Source organism: Lemur catta, chromosome 13, assembly GCF_020740605.2.
Source record: "Lemur catta isolate mLemCat1 chromosome 13, mLemCat1.pri, whole genome shotgun sequence".
Classification (NCBI taxonomy): domain Eukaryota; kingdom Metazoa; phylum Chordata; class Mammalia; order Primates; family Lemuridae; genus Lemur; species Lemur catta.
This window is the reverse complement of record NC_059140.1, coordinates 80,903,524-80,918,664: the sequence shown is the minus strand read 5'-3', so window position 1 is coordinate 80,918,664 and position 15,141 is coordinate 80,903,524. Positions and strand designations below refer to the sequence as shown.

The window sequence follows — 15,141 nt, the reverse complement described above, 5'->3', positions numbered from 1 at the left end:
GTTTACAGAGTTGTGCAGCTATCACTCTATAAATATATCACCACTCTCTAATTTTAGGACTTTTTCATCACCTCAGAAAGAAATGCCATACCCATTACTAGTCATTTCCTAATTCTCCTCCTCACCTTCCACCTGAGGTCTAGACATCCACTAATCTACTTTCTGCCTGCATGGATATGCCCATTTTGGACATTTCATATAAATGGAATTTAACAATTTGTCATCGTTTATGCATGGCTTCTTTCATGTAGCATGATGTTTTCAAGGTTCATCCAGCTTGTCAATTCCTCATTCCCTGCATCAATGCTTCATTTCCTTTTATTGCCACATAATATTCCATTGTATTGATATACCATATTTTAATTTTTTAAAATTTTATTGTGTAGTGTTTTATTGATACATATTTGTACATATTTATGTGGTATGTGTGAAATTTTGTTATATGTTAGAATGTGTAATGATCAAGTCAGGGTATTTAGGGTATCCATCACCTTGAGTATTTATCACTTCTATGTGCTGGGAATATTTCAAGTTCTCTCTTCTAGCTATTCTGAAATATACAATACATTGTTGTTAACTATATTCACTCCACTCCAATATCAAACATTAGAACTTATTCCTTTGATCTAACCATCTGTTCATACCCATTAACCAATCTTTCTTCATTCCTACCCTGTCCAGGCACACCCTGCCCAGCCTCTGGTATCTATCATTCTACTCTGCACCTCCATGAGATCAACATGTGAGTGAGTACATGAGATTTTTGTCTTTCTGTGCCTGGCCTACTTCACTTAATGACTTCCAGTTCTATCCATGTTGCTGCAAATGACAGGATTTCAGTCTTTTTTATGGGCAAAAGTATTCCAGTGTGTGTGAGTGTGTGTGTGTGTGTGTGTGTATGTGTGTGTGTGTATACCACATTTTCTTTATCCATTTGTCTGTTGATGGACACTTAGGTTGATTCTATATCTTTGTTGTTGTGAATAGTGCTGTAGTAAACATGAGGGTGCAGATATCCCTTTGATACACTGATTTTCTTTCCTTTGAATAAATATCCAGTAGTGGGTTTGCCAGATTGTATGGTAGGTCTATTTTTAGTTTTTGAGAAATCTCCATAATGTTTTCCATAGTGGCAGTACCAATCTACATTCCCACCAACAGTGTAAAAGAGTTCCTTTTTCTTCACATCTTTGCCAACATCTGTTTTTTTTTTTTTGTCTTAATAATAGCTATTTTAACTGGGGTAAGATGATATCTCATTGTGGTTTTGATTTGCATTTCCCTGATGATTAGTTATGTTGCACATTTTTTCATATACCTGTTGGTCATTTATTTATTTATTTATTTTTTTGAGAAATGTCTATTCATGTCCTATGCCTACTTTTTCATGGGATTATTTGGTTTTTTTACTGTTGAGTTGTCTGAGTTCCTTGTTTTTCAAAGTTGTTTTGTTTATTCTAGTTTTTTGGATTAGAATTTTAGAATCAACTTGTCAATTTCTACCAAACAAATTTCTAAAGCCTACTGGGAGTTTTGATTGGGATTGCATGGAATCTATAGATTGTTTCCAGGAGATTTGACATCTTAACTCTGTTGAGTCTTTCAACCCATGAACCCATATAGTTATCCATTTATTTATGTTTTCTTTAATTTCTCTTATTGTACAAATCTTTCACACTTATAGAACATTCCTTTCAACAGCAGCAGAATACAAACTCTTTTCAAATGCATGTGGAATATTTGCCAAGACAGACCATACACTGGGTCATAAAACAAGTCCCGATAAATTTAAAAGGATTCCAGTCATACAAAGCATGTTCTGTGGTCACCATGGAATTAAATTAGAAATCAATAACAAAAGATCTCTGGAAAATCCCCAAACATTTGGAAAGAAAATCAAATATTTATAATTAATACAAGAATAAAAGATGAAATCAAAAGGGCAATTAGAAAGTATTTTGACCTGAATGAAAATGAAAACAGAACATGTCAGAATTTATGGGATAAAATTTTAAGAAAATCTTACAGTACCATTTATAATAGCATCAAAAAGTATGAAATCCTTAGGGATAAATCTGACACAGCTACTGTCAAACTGTAGCTGATGGAGTACATAGGGTTTAAATACCTTTACTGTACTCTGTCCCATCCTCTGACTTCCTATCAAGGCCTCGCATTGGCGCAACCCAAGTGTAGAAAAGAGGGCAAAGGAGATTGTTGATAAAGTTTATAAAGGTGAGCTTCCCCAGACAGAGTGGAAAAATGTGGAAAATGGGTTCAGAGCAGCAAATAGAGACCGTCTCACACAATGATGAAGCTCTAAATTGCAGATTCCACAGCACTGTTAGCTAAATCCTGCATATAGGCCGGGCACGGTGGCTCACGCCTGTAATCCTAGCACTCTGGGAGGCCGAGGAGGGTGGATCGCTTGAGGTCAGGAGTTCGAGACCAGCCTGAGCAAGGGTGAGACCCTGTCTCTACTAAAAATAGAAAGAAATTATCTGGCCAACTAAAAATCTATATAGAAAAAATTAGCCAGGCATGGTGGCTCATGCCTGTAGTCCCAGCTACTCGGGAGGCTGAGGCAGTAGGATCGCTTAAGCCCAGGAGTTTGAGGTTGCTAGGCTGACGCCATGGCACTCACTCTGGCCCAGGCAACAGAGCGAGACTCTGTCTCAAAAAAAAAATAAATAAATAAATAAAAAATAAATCCTGCATATAACTTGGAGGCACATTGGTCACAAGTACCTAGTATATGTGAAGATGGAGATTTGGGGCCTCTGCCATGAGCTGTAGCACACACTGGTTGCACCAGTTAGTGTTGTACAAGAAGAAACTTTGTCCAGCTCAAAGTGCTCAGGTGAAAGCAACATTATCTTAAGTGTTTTTCTTTAGCACTGTCACACATCCCATTGAACATGTCATACAGAGGATCTCAATAAATACTACTTCAAAAACTCAGCAGCTATCTTGTATGTGCCACAGCAATTGACTTTATTCCTTAATACTCTACCAGCCCCAAACTACTCATTATTTATTCCTCAATAGCTTATCACCCATTGGGAAAGCAACCACCATCCAAAAGCTGCTCTCCATGTCTTCAGATCTGGTCTTAAGGTCATCAACCTGACACTGAAGTCAGTGAGCATGTTTTGTTCATTTTTGAATCTTGCAAAGTGCTTTACAGAAATACTAAATAAAAATGAGCTTAATCTTTTTTCTGTGTCTTCAACTGTGACCATTTACTTTGAGTTTAATATTTTTTATGTGTCTTCAACTGTGACCATTTACTTTGGCATCAGATCATGTACCAACACATACTGGCAAACTGATCTTTCCCTACTTATTCCTCTTTTTGTGGTAATTTTTGTATTGTAATTTCCATACAGAAATTTCTAATGCTTCATCTACATTTTAAAAGCTTTCTTTTATTTGTTTGGCATTTGTTTTCACCTTTCATGTTTACTCAACCAAGAATATGAATATATTTTAAATTTGTAACTATTTGATTGTTTCCTTCCTATCCTACTGAAATGATAGCTTGAGTAAAAGAGAAATTTCCCCCAAGTCCTGACTATTGATTTTGTTTATTTTAGTAAAATTTGGTCATTCTCTACAACCCACAAAAGCAGCCAAATGCTCAATATAAGCTTCTTCGTCAGAATAAATAAGAATAATCCTCTCCATTACATACAAAAAAAAAAAATAACTGGGGAGACAGTCTCAGCTCTGAGATTATTATCCCATGGTCTTTGATCTTGGTACAACCTTGCCACAAACCCCCACCTCAATCTTTAAGGAAGATAGTGTCTACTTTTAAATCTCGGCCGTCTTAGACCAAGTTCATTCTATTCTCCACTGTGTAATAATCTCGAGACCACCAGGATTCTGTTTGGGGTTACCATGGACACAGAGTTCTTATTCCAGTACTGGCTTGCTCTGAGCACCAGGTAGGACTTAAGGGTTAGGGTCTCTGAGCAAGGGGGTTCCATCCCATCCTCTGTCCTCTATTTCAGCTAATATTGCTCTCTCATCCTCACCAATAAAATTAAAAGAATGTAAAATTTAAGAGGAATGGGGGTATGAGGGGGTGGGCGGGGCTGGATGGAGGTTTCTGGGGCCCATAGACAGAAAGATTTGCCTGTGACCAGCTGGGAGGAGCACTGATTAACATCCCTCTCCCCTTCCAGGGACCTCCCAGAGTCCCCTCATCCTTGGGGAGTAGGGGACAACTAGTGGATGTAGGGCCAAGTAGCAGCAACTTTGTTGCTGGCCAGGAATTGGATGAAGATTTAACTTAAGCTTGGTTTGGGGAAATTAAAAATAAAAAAGGGAAAAGCTATTATCCTGAAAGGTAGCAGGAGAGGAAATTGCTAACAGAATCTTAAAATTCACTCCCTCTTAGAGAAAGCTGTACCCAAGTCACAAGACCTGAGACTGTCTTTATCCCACCACCCTGCTGCCATCAGCTCCTTTGCAGCTGCAGTGGCCCCAGCAAAAGTAGTCCTGCCTACACATAAGCAGGTCTAGGGCTTGCAGGCAGGAGGGACTCCCAGAAATCTGGCTCTGCCTTGGGACTGCCCTGGTTCACATCCAAAGATGTGCCTGGGCCACATCTCTGGAGCACGAGACAGTAGCCTGAGAGCTTTGGGATTTCCACCCCACTGCACATGAGCTACTACCCCTCAAAGTGATAGCCTTTACTCGTGTCTGCCCTTGGCCCAAGACGCAAAATCAACATTTATGCCCAAATTGGTCTATTTATATATTTTTTTTAAAGAGAAGTATTTTTTTATTTGTTTTCATTTTTCTCTCCTTGACAAGAGTTTAGGGGTTTGTGGCACATTGGTGGCTGCCTCAGTGTAGATATCATGTTATTACTTATTAACTTGGCAATGTACTTGGCAGTGTCTTTATTTTCCAGTGACTTCCAATTTTCTTGCATGACATAAATCCACTCTGTCAAATGTTGAGGGGCACATCTCTTCTTTCTCACTCCTTTGATTTATTCTACAGAATATTTCAGTATAGAAATATTATAAATTACTATGATGACATAAAAATGGCTTGAAATGGATTTTGTTTCACTTTCTGGGTCCTTTGTAGCAAGTGGAAAAACTTTAAAGTGTCTTATACTTGAGCTAAACTTAAATTTTATTGAACATTCAAAAAAATGTATTCGTCTATTTCCTCTGTTTCTGGAACTAAGATACCAAGGGCAAATATAGGATGTATGTTTCACAGGATTGATAAAATGGCACAATATTGCAGATTTGTGGAATCAAGACTTTAGAAATGTGATCTATTCTTAATAATTTCTATATATGACTTTATTTCTAATTTGAATATAAAATTCATATGTGCTTTTCCTTTTCTTAGATTAATTGGGGGTTGAATTCAACCACAAAGGCAATATGCAAAGTTTAAAGAAGAATCGTTTATATCTCTCTTTAGCATGCTGCATGAGAAATAAGTAAGTCATATGACCCAAATGTACTGAATTGTTTTTTCCAGAATATTACAGGGGTACAAATGTCTTTTGGCTACATGAATTGTACTGACTTTAAACATAATTCTTAGCCTTGCTTAATGGACTAGGGAATACTTGTGTACCTTTTTTCATAATAACCGTTAACTGTATGCAAGTGAAATTTGGCAAACTCATAATTTAAAGACCTCATTCTATGCCTGTGTTTTCCTTAAAATACTACTTTGTAGGCAGTGTGATAATATGCATATGCCAGTCACTTTAAGCTTTTCCTAAAGAGGCAGCTGGTTGCCCTAATGGAGGCTGCTCTGTTCAGTGATGGTGAGCTAGTGTTCTGCTTAGGAAGTCAGTCCACTGAGATGGTCTCCACAAGGGCTTCAGTTGCCCCACCTTGATTAGCACCTGAAACATTGTTAATTACCACAGTGAAGATAATCCTGTAATCATTCTATAAGGCTATATCAGAAACTCAAATTCTTACCTTTTTGGTGGTATGAATATTTTTCCCTGGTATGATTTATTAGTGCATAGTCAATCCAGTTGATCTTCCTGTTGAAAAACAGCAGATACTATAAATGCCTTTCTTTTTGTAAAAGGTACTCTTTTTTCCTAAGTCCTAGATGGACTTCCATGAGCTATTCTTCAAGGTCATCAGAACTCCCACCTAGAACTTGAAAGGTTCCTTTCCATGGATCCTCAGCCAAGGCCAAGGGGATTTGATAATCTGAACTCCAGCCCTTCTTTACAAACAGGCTGGAAGAATAATATAATATTAATGTCTATCTGTGCTTAGAGTTTTAAGCCATTGATCAGAGTCCAAAACTGGCTTATAGGGAAGAACTTAAAGACATAAAGAAATACCATTTAATACATGTTTCCAAAATGTGTTTCTCACACATTTCCACTGTGAGAAAGAGGTTCTGTGGTCAAATAAGTTTAGGAACCTCGGCATAACCTGGTTCCCTCCTAGAGAGTCCCTGCATTTATCAACAGCAAAGAAATGTGTGCAATCAATTTCTGAAATTTACTAAAATATTTGAAAAGTTAGGAAAGTGTTATGGTAACATCATGGATTCTTAAGTCAGATTCAAATGAGGTCTGCCTCACCCCAGGCTGGTGACAGTGGGCAAGTTACTCCCCCTGTCTGATTCATTTCTCTCATCTGTGAGATGGAGATAATAATACTACAGACCCCATAGGATTATTGTGAGAGTTAGTGAATTATTATGTGTAAAGCATTTAAAATAGCCTCTAGCACATATGTGCTATTATTATTGTTAATTCCTGCTAATGTCTCCCAAACTAGTGTTCCATTATATATACTTTAGGAAATGCTGGCTTAATGAAACATTTACTTGTTTCTTTCCTACCAATGACGACCAGAAAACAGCCCTTGATATTGGAATATTCATTTTTCTGGAATTTTCTTTCTTTTTTCTGTATCCTTTTAGAACTCAGTACCTGGATCCAACTCCCCATCCCTGCACTCTCAGGTCTTGCTCACATTTTCAAAATTGATTCCAGGCCGGGCGTGGTGGCTCATGCCTGTAATCCTAGCACTCTGGGAGGCCGAGGTGGGCGGATTGTTTGAGCCAGCCCGAGCAAGAGCAAGACCCCATCTCTACTAAAAAAAAAAAAAAAAAAAATAGAAAAAAATTAGCCAAACAACTAAAATATATACAAAAAAATAATTAGCCGGGCATAGTGGTGCATGCCTGTAGTCCCAGCTACTCGGGAGGCTGAGGCAGAAGGATCACCTGAGCCCAGGAGTTTGAGGTTGCTGTGAGCTAGGCTGACGCCACGGCACTCTAGCCCGGGGAATAGAGTGAGACTCTGTCTCAAAAAAAATAAATAAATAAAATAAATAAATAAATAAATAAATAAATAAATTGATTCCAGAGTGGCCTGAATGGTAAACAAAATGAGGAAGAAGAAAGGGGGTGTAATCCTGAATGCTATGCCTGCCTGTCTTCTTTCCTTCTTTCCTTTCTTCCTTTTCTTTCAAGTGAATGTACACAAAACACCCACACACAGCTCAGAGGCTGTCACAGAAGTCCCAGTGCTGCACCCTCAAACTGTTTCTATGGTTCCCATCACAATTCCTTATGATTTTACATTTTATGTTATGGAATGCTATCAGGAAGAAAATCCTGATTAACTTCCAAAATACCTAACTCTTATTTTAGGGTATATGATTGTTACTCTTTACCAGAGTTTTAGATGATTTAACAGCCTCTAAAATAAACTCCGGCAACAATGACAACAGGTTAGTTGACTTGACTGAAATGAGTGGTAAAAGGTATTGACAGCATCAATAAGTCCTAGATGGACTTATTTCTAGGGAAAAATGAAATATTAGGTTCCAAATAACTGATTAACATGAGAATTGCTTTAGGGCCAACAAATGTGTAATTTGTAGAATAATTATAGCCAATTTGAGCCGAAATAAGTAAGTATATGAATTTGTGTTGTTATTTACTATGTACATTTCTATCCTTTAGAACTCATCCCGATACATTGACGTCAGAAAGCTTTGATGGAACCCATAATGAAAGGTGATGCCTTTTTATATATACATACACACACACACACACACATACACACACACACACACTTACCTTCATATATAGGTATGGAAAGAGAGGGTGAAAGAGAAAGAGATTTGGAGGCAATTAAGGTTGGTGAAATTCAGTTTCAGAATTTTCCATGGGAAAATAGTTTTCAGGATACCGATTCTGAAATTTTATCTAAAAATTTATGTCTTCCAGTGAGCTAAGTCATGTTTACTGTATCTTTTAGATTCAAAGAATTTTACTGTTCAAATAAATTGATCACATCATGGCTTCAAGTGGCAAATCTCTAATTATATGTTTTTGTATTTGTTGATATTTAAAGTAAAATAGAACTCCCCAGGCTCAATGATGTTGATGAAGATATTGACTATCTTGCTTCATATGAGTCAGTCAGTTTGAAGGTGAGAGGGAGAGATCCATTGATGGATCGTTAGGAAGACAGAGATAGTGCTGAGGTAAGAAGGAAAAAGGAAACTATGGAAAGATATCAAAATGTATGAGAGGGACAGTGCATAATAATGATTTTTTTTTTTTTTGAGACAGAGTCTCACTGTGTTGCCCAGGCTAGAGTGCCATGGCATGAGCCTAGCTCACAGCAACCTCAAACTCCTGGGCTCAAGCAATCCTCCTGCCTCAGCCTCCCGAGTAGCTGGGACTACATGCATGCGCCACCATACCTGGCTAATATATTTTTTTAGTATATATTTTTAGTTGTCCAGCTCATTTCTTTCTATTTTTAGTAGAGATGGGGTCTCGCTCTTGCTCAGGCTGGTCTCGAACTCCTGAGCTCAAACGATCTGCCCGCCTCGGCCTCCCAGAGTGCTAGGATTACAGGCGTGAGCCACCGCGCCTGGCCATAATAATGATTCTAATTGAATTTGCAGACAAGTGCCACATTTGAAAAAAAAAATCCATTTATATGGAAATAAATGTTCTTTTAGCTTTAAAATGTGACAACCTTAGAAGAGAGTAACTTTACTGAAAGTTTTTAACAGAGGAATACAGAATGCTACTTACTCTTCAGTGTAGTTCTTGCTCATTATCCCTGGATATTGCCTGATTCCCAGTTTTGTAGACTTTGTCTATGAGCAAATGGGACTGATAAAAGCAAACATGTTTTGCTGACTAAAGCCTTCTTCATGGTCACTGAAATTTTATTAATTTTGATTTGTTTATAAGTAATCTCACCTGTAGTAGTTCCTATTGCGCTGATCTGAACGCATTTTACCATGGACTCGTTGTAATGAAACAATACATTCTTAAAATTGCTTGTGTCTGAACTGCAGAAATATTCAGGAGATTTTTTTTTTCTTCTGCCTCTTTCCTGCACAGTTACATACCCACTGACCAGCTTTGTCAATGTTGGAGAGAGAGTACTACCAAAGAGGAAATTAACTGGTTACTCTTGCAGTTTGTTGATGTCTGAACAAAGATTACATGGGAAACAAAGGAGGCAACAGATGAATACAAACAGTTCTTCAAATTACCGTCAATTTCCATTTTCTAGAATTTTTTTGATCATGGGCCGTCAATGAAGAGTTCACTCTGCCACTTAACTAAATAGTATGTCTGCACATTAGCTGTACATTTTCTGCAATGGGGCTGCCAGGGTTGGGGCAAAATTTGGATAATTTGGGCAAGGCAAGCATTTCCTTCTTACCACACTCTGAACAAAAGAAAGGTTTTTCTTTGGAGGATAAGCAGTAGTCCCTGTGACAAACACTGGTATTTTAGACCAGGATATAGTCTTGGATTTGGAGTGAAAGCTGGAATCAGTGCTTGGCTTTGACATCTCATATTCACTTGACACTCAGCAAGTCTTGAAACAGCTTTCAACTTTAGATTATTCATCTGTAACTGGTAATAATAATGCTATTTGAGGTATCTATGTACTGAGTATTATATAAAAAATTAATAAAAGTAAAATAATATATGTGAAAGTGCTTTGAAAACTAAAGCTTTATAAATATGTTTAATGCTAAAACCCTAAATAACACAAAAAAACTTCATTATAGTAAAATAGGAATTCATCATTTGCAAACTAGATATGCTTATTTAAAATTGGAATATTTAACTTTGTCATTGGATTGAAAAGTGACTCATTAAGTATATCAATCCTTTTTATATTTTATGTAGCACAAGTAATTTTTCCCAGGTTGTCTTGCTTTTCATTACATGGAAATTTATAAGCTTCATGTAGTCAAATATAGTTAGTAGTTTTCTTTATGACTAATTCCTTTTGGGTTGTACTCAGAAAGTTCTCTTAAGATTATAAATATACTAACCAACATATCTTCTCCTATATTTTGAATTCATTTTCTACATTTCAGTAAAGCACAGTAAGTGGCATTATTGTTACTATTCCCTATTAATAGCTTCCCAAACTAGTGTTCCATTAGATACACTTTAGGAAATGCTTGTTCAATGATACCTTTAATATGACCCAAGGATGCTGCAAGAACAAATGCTGATATGTTTGTGACATGTCTTGTCAAAGGGTTTCCTGTGAAGTTTGTCTATTCATTCATCACTTGCAGATTTGAAGTTTTATAGGCATGTGTGCAAAAAATGTTTAAAAGTGAGGCATATGATGATGATGCAAAAATGGGATCTCCAGACATTTCAGTTATGACTAGGAGGACCTAATAGACTAACACTTACTTTTAGAGATATCTAAAGTGTGAGAGAGATGATTTAGTTAACAAAAAGTAAGTATGAAATTAAAATGTCTATTTGCTCTAAAATCTCAGAATTCATTTTCTTACTTATTGCCACGACTATTTATGAGACTCTTTTAAAAGACAATCTAAATGCAAACTCTTAATATATTATGAAATCTTTTATATGAGATGATGGAAAGTAATTTCATGCCTTTGTAAAGGTTAGATGAGGAATTTGAATACCACTTTCAGATCAAGTATCTCCTCAACTAAATATTCCACTATTTCATGGTTCAAATCTCCATGTGGTTGAGAGATGGTAGAGAAATCAGTCTGATTGACTGATGACACAAATAAGTTTCCCAGAGTTATATGTTGATGGGCACTGTGTTGAGTATCTGCTATGCAGCTTGGCACGTTCATGTTTCCAGGCACACTAACTCATGTTAACCAAATTTGCAAGACAAATTGACACATTGGAATCCCGGTTTATGAATTTGCGTCTGATATATAGTTGGAAGGGGACAGAATGTTCATAATAGTTGGTAACCACATTCTCTTCCCAGAATAAATATCTTCTTAGAACATCCTATCAAGATACGTTGAGGAGGATAGTCAGGATAAGGGCAGTTGGGTGATTTCAAGGACCACGTCCCAACTGGTCCGGAAAACCTCTGTCAGTCTGGTCAAAGCTCATGGTATAGCGGCCAATGTGACATCTTTGAGACCTCTTCTCTTACTCTATGTAGGCTCTATCCCTTTCATAACGTTAGAGCCTTCATATCACCATAAATTAGATCCAGATGATCTGACATTTTTAGTCAACTGGCTGAGACCAGGAGACTTGCTGGTCCCTTGAGTCCCAGCCATCATTCATTTACAGATCATCTATAGTCAGTTACTTGTGCCGCTGACTATTCCTATCTTTGTGTGGATTCTCACCAGACTGGTGAGGTCTTAGTTTTTGAGTGTGACATCTTCTATGAACTGAGGGTGACGTCACAGCATGGAGTTTTCTTTCCCATTAATGGTGATTGTGGCATTTTGTGAGGGGATAGCACATATTTATGTTGCCTGTCAAGCAAGAGAATTCCAAGTAAAGCATTGGTCAATATTTAATTCTCAAGTAACTTATTTAGAATATATTACAACAAAAACGAAACAGTTCTGTACTTCTAGTAGGTTTTATTACACCTGTCTTGAAGTTTTGACTCCCACAATATCAGTAGAAGAAATTAAAACAAATCTGGGACAAAATTGTGCAGTGCCCAGTGGTGTTCTAGCTTAGAATTTGCTGTAGAACAACTAGTTTTTTCTATTTGAACTCATTTCTAGGTTTTTAAAGTTCGGTTTCATGGGCTTATATGGTTTCCAATGTTCCTTTTATTATTGATTTCTAGTTTTATGGTCAGAGTGGTCAGAGAAAATACTTGATATGATTTTAATTTTTTGAATTTTTTCAGACTTATTTTGTGGCCTAACATATGGTCTATCCTTGAGAATGATCCATGAGCTAAGAAGAAGAACATGTATTTTGCAGCTTTTCAATGAAATGTTCTGTAAATATCTGTTATGTCTATTTGGTCTATAGTACAGATTAAGTCGAATGTTTCTTTGTTGATTTTCTGTCCGGGTGATCTGTCCAATGCTCAGAATGGAGTGTTCAAGTCTCCAACATTTACTGTATTGGAGTCTATATCTTTCTTTAGCTCTGATAATATTTGCTTTATATATCTGGGTGCTCCAGTGTTAGGTACAGATATATTTAGAATTGTTATATCCTTTTACTAAATTGACTCCTTTATAGTATATAATGATCTTCTTTGTCTCTTTTTATAATAGTTTTTGTCTTGAAACCTATTTTATCTGATAGAAGTATACTATTCCTGCTCTTTTTTTATTTCCATTTGCATAGAATATCTTTTTCCATCCCTTTATTTTCAGTCTATGTGTATCTTTATAGGTGAAATGGGTTTCTTGTAGACAACATATAGTTGGGTCTTGTTTTTTTATCCATTCAGCCACTCTTTGTCTTTTGATTGGAGAGTTTAGTCCATTCACATTCGATGTTATTGATGATAGGTAAGGACTGCTATATTGTTATTTGATTTCTGGTTGTTTTGTGGTCCTCTCTTTGTTTCTTCCTTCCTTCCTGTCTTCCTTTGTTAAAAGTGATTTTCTGTGGTGGTCTGTTTTAATTTCTTGCTTATTTATTTATTTACTTATTTTTGAGACAGAATCTCACTCTGTTGCCCCAGCTAGAGTGCAGTGCATCATCATAGCTCACTGTAACCTCCAACTCCTGGGCTCAAGCAATCCTCTTGCCTTAGCCTCCTGAGTAGCTGAGACTACAAGCACATACCACCACACCTGGCTATTTTTTCTATTTTTTGTAGAGACAGGGTCTCACTCTTACTCAGGCTGGTCTCAAACTTCTGACTTCAAATGATCCTCCTGCCTGGGCCTTCCAGAGTGTTAGGATTATAGGCATGACCCACTGCACCTGGCCAATTTCTTGCTTTTTATTTTTTGTGTATTCGTTGTAGATTTTTTGATTTGAGGTTATCATGAGGCTTACCACAAACACTTTATAAGTAATTATTTTAAATATATGACAACTTTGTTTATAAACAAATAAATAAGCAAATAAAAATCTAAAAGAAATTCTACAGTTTAATTCCATCCCCCCTGCTTTTTAGGTTTTTATTGTTTCCATCTCTATTTTTTATACTATCTTTCAAAAAGTTATAGTAATTATTTTTGATAAGTCTGTCTTTTAGTCTTCCTACTCAAAACATAAGTGGTTTATACATCACAATTACGGTAAGAATGTTCTGTATTTGTGTACTTACTGTTACTAGTGAGTTTCGTATCTTCAGATTCTTTCCTTTTGTTCATTAATGTCCTTTTCTTTCCTATTAAGATCTCCTTTTAGCATTTCTTGTCGGACAGGTCTGGTGTTGATGAAATCCCTCAGCTTTTGTGTCTGGGAAAGTATTTCTCATGCATGTTTGTAGGCTATTTTTGCAGGATATAATATTATTGGGTTAAGATTTTTTCTTTCAGCACTTTGAATATGTCATGCCACTCTCTCCTGACTTACAAGGTTTCCACTGAGAAGTCTGCTGCCAGATGTATTGGAGCTCGTTAATATATTATTTTTTTCTTTTTTCTTACTTCCCTTAGGATCTTTTCTTTATCGGCGACCTTTGCAAGCTTGATTATTAAAAGCCTTGAGGCATATTAATAGTGCCTCCTTTTCACTTTCAAAAGTGTCCTACTTTGGGTGAGGAGTTATGTAGCCACCCTTGTTCAAAGCTAGGACTTAAACTTGTGTCTTTCTCAGTATTTTCAACATGAGGGAAGGTGATGAGCTCCAGAGCAGAGAGTCTCAGGAACCAGGAAACACTGTGACCAGACAACTCCTCTGGGTTATTAAAAAGAAAAACCTTAGACAAGTTAAATTTAACAGAGCTTAACTATGCAAAGAATGATTCATGAATTGGGCAGCCCTCAGAACCAGAACAAATTCTAAGAACTCCAGCTTGCAACATGGTCAAGCAGCATATATGGACAGAAAATGGAAGTGAGGTACAGAGACAGCTTAATTGGTTATAGCTAGACTATTGCTTTATTTGAACCAGTTGGCCGCCTGTAATTGCCTGAAGCTCAGCTGCAGAAATTGACTGAGACTCAGCTATTTGTTGTAAGAATACACTCCTAAGTTAGGCTTTCAGTTAGTTTACACACTAAGTTAGGTTGCAGTTAGCTATGGTAAGGACTCAAATATGGAAGCGTCCTCATGACAAATTTAACAAGAAAAACACCTTTAAACTCCTAGGCAAAGCAGCAGTGGAGAAGACAATCTCCTAGGTTGTAACCTGGGCTTTGGAGATGTAAGTGATGGAGGAGTGAAGGCCCAAGGACTGTCCTTCATCCCTTCCCTATTTTCATCAGCTGAACTAATGATACCCTAATGTTACCCTAACTAAACCTGGGTATTTGCTGCTGGTTTCTATTGAGAAAGGCAGTGATGGTCCCCAACCAACTCCAGAGGAAGGCAAGAACAGAAACTTGAAAGCATTCCTCCAACTTACCCCCTCAAGACTGCCTGGAGTGTCCATCAGTTAAGGCACAGCTCTCACTCCTCTGCATCTCCTAGGAAGGAGAGTTGTTGTTATTTCTTGGGATCCATTCCTCTGCTCCAATTCTGTGGTTTTGGGAGGGTGATGCAGCATGCTGTATTATTTGTCATCTTAAAGGGAATCCACAATTTCTCAGGGCATCGTTGGCGTATATTACTTTGATGAGAATGTCTGTGTTTTTGAAATTAAAGATATATATCAGTTTATATTGTTGTCACATACTGATTTTTATGGCACATCATTTGATGAAGAGAGAAGGTTGTCTAAAAACCACT

The 15,141-nt window shown here is 37.1% G+C and overlaps 1 long non-coding RNA gene across 1 annotated transcript; it reads left to right on the top strand.

Annotated features, from left to right (window-relative positions):
* Positions 1–592: 592 nt before the first annotated feature.
* LOC123649491 lies at positions 593–9,867 on the top strand. Its single transcript, XR_006739019.1, has 4 exons — positions 593–742; positions 5,380–5,473; positions 7,990–8,043; positions 9,394–9,867. It is a non-coding gene; the product is annotated as an uncharacterized LOC123649491 (long non-coding RNA).
* The last annotated feature ends 5,274 nt before the right edge of the window (positions 9,868–15,141 follow it).